We start from the raw sequence: 9,715 nt of genomic DNA on the forward strand, positions 1-9,715 counted from the left end.
CAAGTTTGTAATTGGACCCTTAATTGGCTCCTTGATTGTGATGTGTATAGGCAAGCAGGGGCAACTTAGAGAATAGAAAAATTGCTCCGACCGCCGTCCAACAGAGATTGTTTCAATATTGCCCCTGAGGCAGGTACGTGAGTAGCCGGCTTAAGATGCATGTTTTTGTGAAAATATTGACAACGCGCGATGTCAAAGGGCTTTCAATGACGCCCTTCCGGTCGGTGTAACACAGTAAAGTTTCATTTGCGCGAATTAATTTGTTTTTCACGTGAACATGCAAGCTCATTATTGTTGAAAAGTATCTTTTAGCGGTGCTCCATGAAGCGAGCGACGTTTTTATTGCAGCGGAATTTCATTTCGATTGCTGTGAAAAAAAAATTATTATTTTTTGTCAGAGAAATAAATAATAAAATATATTTAAGAGACATCTATATTTATATTACACTAATACCTCCTTAATTTAATACACTCCACGTAAAACAGCATAATTTAATCATTTAAGTAATTTATGAACACGAACACAATACAATTAATTACTTAGGAGTTGATTATCCCACAATTTGCAACATGCATCAAATCACTCCAATATTGCACAGCTCAAATCTCTAACAATACCAACTAACTAATAGAATACTGATAGAAAACCAATAACATTGATGTAACGTTAATTATCCGCTAATTTAATAGCCCGTGAAGTATGGAGGCAGTGCAGTGGGCGGCTTATTATGATATTTCATTTCATAATTGAGATCCACCACCCCTTCCTGTAAATCCGTGTCCAGCGATTTGTACTGAATTTCAATTTCATTACACGGTACTGTATACAAGGGAAAAGATGCATGTGACCTCTCTTTTAATATATATTTTATAATTTTCCCAGCTTCGTCGCATGTAAGCTCAGAGACTATTTAATATATGATTAAATACACAGGACAAAGACGAAGCGAGCTGTTAAAATGTAATTTTTTTAAACGCCCACTCGGAGTTAGAAACCTTAAGAAAATTTGTACCTAAGTATAGGTAATAGAAGAAAAATTTCAATTCTTTCTTATTATAATATCTTGTAATTATTTAATCTTATAAATCTTTAACATTCTAATTATCGTTATACTAATTGTAATAAAGTTCCTCAAACACATAGATCAAACAATTATTTTATCAACAGAAATCAAAGAATAAACACAAATGTTTAGTCTAAATCCAATACGATCATCAAACAATATCCGAGACACTAAGCGCCTCAGCGGACTAATTATTGGACTCAGAATTGCATGAAAATCGCATTAAACTCGCAAACACTTAGATCGCAAAATACATAAACACTATCCATGAACCGTTTTATAAATCCGTATCCGACAACCCTACGGATCCTGCAATATTCGTGTTAAATTACAACCCTATTCATTCGCATTTGAATATGAAATTTCATACTACGCAGGATACTGGGAAATACAAAGATTGAGCTTCTAGAGTTCAGTAAAGCTTTACAGGGAATTTCAGTAGCAAGAAATCCTTTTTAATTGCGAATGAATATGCACGTTTATTAAAAATCTCAGAAATGGTTTTCATTAAATTCTAGATAGAAGTGCAATAAATATTAATTCTGATATTACACGAGCTTTTTGTATGTTTTTCAACTTTATGAATTTCTTCATAATCGACTTACTTCTCTAAAGCATTCCTGAATATAAATTAATGATTTCATAATAATACGCTTTCAAAGCTTTAGGTGCAAAAATAATCAACCATACTCTGATATTTTTAACCTTCAAAACATATAAGTTTCCGTTACCAAATTGATAGCATTTAGGTACAGCACTGGAGAGCACTCCATTACCACGTGCGACATGCACTAAATAATTGACTTTAAAAAATCCTTTGCACATAAACACGGTACGGTAGCGTGCACGTTTTTTCCTCACCATATCCACCCAAACTTTGTCGATTGTAAATCGTGACATTTTCCATTTCTCCACCTGTATGAAAAACTCCAATTCATTTTCAAATCGCATTCAAAACGCGCAATGTATTTCGAAGTTTCGTGAACCATCGAAGCGCACGTAATACCGTTATTAGTTGACCGTGTCGTATGTGATAGAATTTTAACATAGCTGACAAGATCAGTGCATCAGCCTGAATAAAGTGATCTGGCGGAACGGTATTAACACCCACGGGCTAAATGAATAATTGGGTTTCGATCTCGAGTAATTGGAAGTAAAATATGCGATGCGTCCGCCATTAGCACTCGAGGATTAGCGCTTTTGCTTCTGTTTTTAAAAGGGTTTCTTTGTTTCGTAATCAAATATTGCACTGATGCTCGCCGGCTTTGTTATATCCAATATGTGCTTTACATATCTGAAATACTGTGATGTATTCCATTTTTTTAAAGCTCAATTTTTATCTTACTTTTTCTTAGAAGACCTTCACGATTCCTTTAACAATAAGTACCGCACGAGGTACGAGGAAAATAGAAACACGAGACGTAATATCTATAATAAATTTATTATAAAAATAAATAAAAACCTACATTAAAGAAAAACTCTTTTAAAAGTGAACGCAACAATCTCGAGGTAAAGACTAAAGGTATGCCGTATAAAGGAACATGTTTCAGTCTTGAGTCAATTAGTTCAAAAGTTTTGCCAGTGCTTTTACAAGCCAATTATATTACGAGGTAATAACCCTAAAGTGCTTCTGAATGATATAAATATCATAATACTTAAAGTCTAATATGCAATTACTGGTTCTTTATATAAATAAAAATTAAAAAGTATTCGAAACATAGAGTACAGCTCTGTGAATTCATAAACCTAATTTAGGTCTGACTGAAACGCGTCTGAATTAAACTGACTATCGCTGATTGCGTTAGTCTTCCGCGGGATCAGCTAAAAATCGGGAGCCGATGGTCAAAATTGAATATATCACAGAGGATCAGACTAACGCCCAGTTTTCCATTAACGGATTTTCAACGTTCTTTGTTTGATAAAAAGACTGGTAGCTAGATAAATATTGGAGACTTACAGGATATAAATCGTAAGCCACGACTTTATAGTTATACTTAAATTAATTGGTGTACAACTCTAGAACCTTCCAAAGAATTATGTAATCTCAACTAGATGCAAAATGAAAAGTTGCAACGTAATATATGAGAGCTATAACATAAAATCCAACCTAACAGCAATCGTTATCCAATCAATATTGTATGTCATCCCATTGCAGGCGGTCTAAAGACGAGCTTTATTACCTCTTTATGATAAAATGAGATATAATACAGGATCAAGCTTTACACGAGTTTCCCACGAGAGGGTACACATCATTTTATTTATGTCCGTACTAGGAAACTTTTTGTAATAATACCTATTTTTTTGTAATTTGCTTATGTATTTTATTTCACACACACATAATTGCTCTTTCGCCTTCGGTTTAAAGAACTTTATTTATCTCATAAACAAGAACAATACAATATGATCACACATATGAGAAATAACAATTTTGCAGTTAGTATAACACAATCAGCTATCGAAATTAGTTAAGTATTAATTATTTTTAAAAATAGTAATTGATGAGGATTCTTTAATTGCTTTAGCTATTGTACAATTGTGTTTCTCTTACCGTATAGACTATAGAGTTAATCACGCCTTCATTTTTTGTATTTGATTTTGATTTTGGTAAGTCACCTGTTAACTGTTAGATAAAAATCATCGCAAAGATAATAATACTACCTGACAAATTTGCTTTTTGCGAGGTGAAATTGTTGATTTTTCTGTATGCACCGTATCCACATTGCAAACGGTAAATACTAAAACTATTTACCAAGTACGAATTGGAGGAATCGTGGACTCAAATGTTATTATTGGAAAGGTCTGTCATTTGAAATATTGGTGTTTCGCATTAAAGTGTCGGCAGTACACACAATCTAATAGTTCCTTGTATCATTCATTTGTAAATATTAATCTTCATTAGTTTTGTATTCGTAATTCTTTTTTTTCCAAATCTCAAATTAATGTTACAACAAAACTTGAATATAGCAAAACTATAATAAATACAGTGTCACCCTAACGGATACAAGCAACAGGCGTATTAGCTCACGATCTAGTTGTGTTTACTGGAACTCATTTCCATTGCTTTCCCTTTGAGCTCGCTAGTACATTTTGTAAAAATATACATCGAGCACAGCCCCGCAATTGAGAGCTGGGATATTAATCAAAATACTAAATATACTTTCATTTGATTTTTCTTTAATAACTCCGCATTTGACAGTCTTCCTCTTGAAATAGAATATTGGAACTTCAAAGGCGCCACGAGAAAATATTTTAACCAACTTTATTGGAGCAAAAGTGAGAAGGTCTAAGGACAAATAGAGGTAGTCATCTGCGAGTTCGCAGTCTTTGTAATTTCAAGCGGCTTGTCCTAGCTCGCTTCGGTATCAAAGGAAACTAGCAAAGTAAGACCTGTCTTTTATATGGCAGCGCTTAGGGAACACAGACCAGGGTAAAACTGCAGTACTATTAATTCAAACTGCATGAACTTTTACCTTTCTTCCTGTTTCTTAGGTATACGAGAATTACGCGACAACTTCTCAGAACTTTTGTGGCCTTAAATCAAACTTACTCATACGAATTCTTTGTAAATTCTATTTCGTAGACTAGTGTCATTTAATTAAAATAAAGTTCCTTAGTAAGAACTTCTTCTCTACATTTTTATTTCGTTTGCAATTAGAATATGCACAAAATAATTTGGTACAAGCTAACTTAATCATCCTATCCATCCAACCTTGCTTTCAGCTCCGTCATATTCCCTGAAATATTTTTGCGATAAAAAGTAATAAACCCAACAACTATCATATAAATATTGGATAGATGGAAGACCGGACGATCAGCAATTTTGCTTGTAACTATACTTAGTATTTGCGTAGGGGTTCGTCGGTTCCGTTTCGCAAATAGACCCTCGGTCGCACGCTGTCCATGAAATTATTATATCAATTTCATCGAGGGGCTACCATAAAACCGCAACATAAAAACAGCTGTAAATATTGCGTCCATTTTTCAGTCGTATACGTTTTTTGTGCGGTTTCTTTGTAATTGTCTCTTATAACCTTCTCTTTTATAAAACTTGGGACGACGTTAATTTATGTTGATTTTTAAGTTAGGATTTTATGGAAGCCAAAAACGTTATGGAATATTTATTGTTTAGTTTTATAAATCTACTATTTCTTCGTCTTTAGAACTCATATTATGCTTTTGAAATAGGTACCTACAGGTAACACCAGACATTCATGGCGAAATCGTATTGTTCCCAAACAATAAGCTGGTGATGCTGCAAATTGTTGACTAATACCTACCTTCACCAATACGCCTACGACTAAAAAGTAATTGGAATTTCCGAAATCAAAGAGTCAGATGTCATAGACTGCGTAGGTAATGCAATCAACTCTCGGTGTAATCGGTCAAAGGGGAAGCAATGTGCTGGCGTGTTCCCCAATTCTGGACATGTCTATATTGGGGAAAGTTTGTAAGATTGCCGGTGTATTGGAGATTTGATTTTGGACACCGTATCTCTTTTATTAATCGTCTTTTATTGTTGGTTATTGCGATGTCGTGTTTTAGAAATTATATGGGTAGTGTTAAGAAATTTATATAAATATAAAATTATAGAGTTGCTATTATCGCGTCATTATAAAGTTTGAGACTATTAGGAATTCGGATGAATTAAATAGCTATGTAAAGAAATACGATATAATACTTGTTAGAAGGTTAAATTTCTTTAAGATTTGGAAATGGATATTTTATTAATAAGCAATGAGTATAAGTCTATTGCAAGCTACCACCAGAACTTCTAAATTTATAATTACAAGTTTGATTTCACAAAATAGTACTAATGAGACTTACAGCATCGATATTTTGTTATGAAATAATACCTATAAACAATAAAGCTCATATTTAATATTATGTAGTGGCAGGAATATATGCGGTTGCGGTTTTCATTGAGGGTAATACTTCAAACATAATTATTGATGCAGATAAATGCAAATATACGATTGATATTTTATTAACATTTACTCATAAATTTGATTTGAGATCATTCGATGCTAAGATCTCATATCGGCTTCCACAAAGCCTGTATTTATTAATAGAAAACGTGGAGGAATATTAAATTTTCAATGTAATCTGTCTGCTCATATGGACATTATTGAGTATGATATTCAATAAGTTTTCTCATACAATAATAACAGTTGTGTATACAGTCGAATGTAAATTTTAATATTTGTCAATCGTACATCTATATCTATATATATAATAAAACTAAGTCGATAAAATGTGCGTGCCGATAAAACTTAAAAAGGAGTCCCGACACGATAAAGGGACTTATGTGGTGTGATAGCCCTTTATCCCCCCTCGAACAAGAAAGTTCCCGTTTTAATCTAAAGGGCATGTTTTTAAAGATATAAGGGACTTTCCGACCCTTCAACTTGGAAATTAAGTGCAGTGGCGCCATCTGTTATCGAATATTTGAACTTCGGAGACTATATTACACTCCAATAGACATAGTGTGTAGTCTCCATAGTTGTGAGCCATTGCAGCATGTGTAGTAGTGGCGCGAAATTTAAAATTCCAATTTCAATAAAATCTTAAATTTAAATTTTGTGTATTTATACGTCATTATTTAACGTATATTTTGGAGTTAAAGCGACATAATTTTAGTTATCCAAATTCATTATCAAAGTATTAAAAAATTTAGGTTTTTAAATTTCGCGCCTTTACTACATACGCTACCGCTACAGAAGCTAGAAAGTTCCCGTTTTAATCTAAGGGCGTGTTTCTAAAGATATAAGGAACTTTCCAACCCTACATAGTGGCGCCATCTGTTATCGAATATTTGAACTTCATTCAGGACAACGATTGTTTGGGTTGCATTTCCAAAAGCGTTGCGAGCAAATTTCAATAAAGTCTTAAATTTAATTTGTTGCTATAATAAAGTTATTAAATTTTGTGTATTTGTACGTCATTAGCTAACTTATATTTTGGAGTTAAAGCGACATAATTTTAGTTATCCAAATTAGTTCTCAAAACCTTAAAAAATTTAGGTTTTAAAATTTCGCGCTTTTAGTACAAATGCTACCGCTATAGAACCTTTTATTATGGCGGACGATAGTGACCAGAATACTCTAGAAGGTGTGAGAGAGAAAATATTTTCAAATTTTCTCGAATATTCTAGAGCCTAGCTCTCTGAATATATAAGAGCCCGGTGTCGCTCACCAGAGTTAGTTTAATTTGAACAGCGAAACGAGCGATTTCAAAACGAAAATAAGAGAAGTTATCTGTGAGCCTTTATTTAGAAGTATCACGTGTGAGTATTTTTAATAGTGTGTTTAATTAACTCTCGATTTTGAAACGAAATAGAAATAAGTTATTTGTGGGTTTTTTTCGTGAAATTTCCCTATAATACTAACAACATGTAACCCATCAAACCCAAAACAGCTATGGGACTCTTTCAAAAGGAGTATGAGTGATGATATATTGTACCAAGTCCGACAAGCTAATCCTGAACTGACTATAGAATTCAATGACGAGATCTTCAATGAAACACTCATTCGCTTAGAAGATAAATGTTTAGCAATAAATAATCAAGCCTAAGTAGAACTTGGAATGCCAGCACCACAAAGAAATGCTTTTAGTGTGCTAAACTACGAAATTATGAAGGAAAAAAGTTACAACATCAATCAACTACTTGAATACAATGCTCACAACTCTCAATGACAATAAAAAAAAAGTTTACGACGTTATAATGAGCCGGATAAATAACGATATTGGTGGAATTATTTACTTGGACGCACCAGGAGGCACCGGTAAAACGTTTCTCATAAATCTAATACTGGCGGAAATACGTGCTAAAAAACTCATCGCACTGGCACTAGCATCATCTGGCATTGCAGCCACACTTATGGAAGGAGGACGATCTGCCCATTCTGCCTTACAACTACCATTGAATATAGCCGAACAACAATTCCCGGTATGTAAAATTTCAGGAAAATCTGGACGTGGTAAATTCTAAAACAAGCTAAAATTTTCATCTGGGATGAATGCACCATGGCCCATAAAAAATTTATAGAAGCCATGGACAGAACATTACAAGAATTGCGAAAAAACTCTGAAATAATGGGAGGAGCTCTACTCATACTCTCAGGAGATTTTCGACAAACACTTCCAGTTATTCCCAAGACAACATGAGAAGACGATATCAATGCATGCTTGAAAAAATCACATCTCTGGCTACAAGTCCAAATACTGCAATTAACAAAAAACATGAGAGTTGAATTATCAAGAGATGAAACAACAGCACAATTTGCTAAAATACTTTTACAAATCGGCGAAGGTACATATCCTACTGACCAAACGACCGGCCTCATTGAACTTAACAGTGATTTCTGTAATATAGCCACTACTGAAGACGAACTAATCGACAAAATTTATCCAAATATTATTCAGAACTATACTAATGCAGAGTGGTTATTTCAAAGAGCAATTTTGGCCACTAAAAATAATATTGTTGACGATATCAATTTTAATATTCTGAAGAAAATACCTGATGAAGAGAAAATATATAAATCGATCGACACGATGGTATCTATTGAAGAAAGTGTCAACTTCCTCACTGAATTTCTAAACTCTTTACAAGTACCAGGAATGCCATTACACTGCCTTCGTCTGAAAATTGGAACTCCAATCATACTACTCAGAAATCTCAACTCCCCAAAATTATGTAATGGAACTAGAATGATCGTAAAACAGCTATCGAATAATATCATTGAAGCTGAACTTATTTCTGGAAAGACCAAAGGACAGACAGTATTTATACCTAGAATACCACTGATCTCTTCGGAATTGCCATTTCAATTTAAAAGACTGTAGTTTCCAATAAAATTAACCTTTAGTTTTACAATTAACAAAGCGCAAGGACAAACTTTAAAATATTGTGGCATTAACCTCAAAGAATCCTGCTTCTCTCACGGTCAGCTATATGTAGCTTGCTTCAAGAGTAGGAAATCCGAAAAATTTATGTATATATACTCCGGACAATAAAATGAAAAATGTTGTTTATAAACAAGTATTGTAAATAATGAGAAAACGTTTTCAATAAATTTTTTTTTTTACTTTTTACGTCATAGTTTATTTTTTTATTTCGACTCTACCACGTCATCTCATATCAACTCCCGGGCGAAGCCGGGTTTTTTAGCTAGTATATAATAAAACTAAGTCGATAAAATGTGCGTGCCGATAAAACTTAAAAAGGAGTCCCGACACGATAAAGGGACTTATGTGGTGTGATAGCCCTTTATCCCCCCTCGAACAAGAAAGTTCCCGTTTTAATCTAAAGGGCATGTTTTTAAAGATATAAGGGACTTTCCGACCATTCAACTTGGAACTTGTGTGTCTCCATAGTTGTGAGCCATTGCAGCATGTGTAGTAGTGGCGCGAAATTTAAAATTCCAATTTCAATAAAATCTTAAATTTAAATTTTGTGTATTTAGACGTCATTATTTAACGTATATTTTGGAGTTAAAGCGACATAATTTTAGTTATCAAAATTAGTTCTCTAAATATTTAAAAATTTAGGTTTTTAAATTTCGTGCCTATACTACATACGCTACCGCTACAGAAGCTAGAAAGTTCCCGTTTTAATCTAAAGGGTGTGTTTCTAAAGATATAAGGTACTT

Source organism: Colias eurytheme, chromosome 32 (assembly GCF_061535395.1).
Source record: "Colias eurytheme isolate Ceu_HAF_F1 chromosome 32, ilColEury1 Martin Lab GWU primary, whole genome shotgun sequence".
NCBI classification, from domain to species: Eukaryota; Metazoa; Arthropoda; class Insecta; order Lepidoptera; family Pieridae; genus Colias; species Colias eurytheme.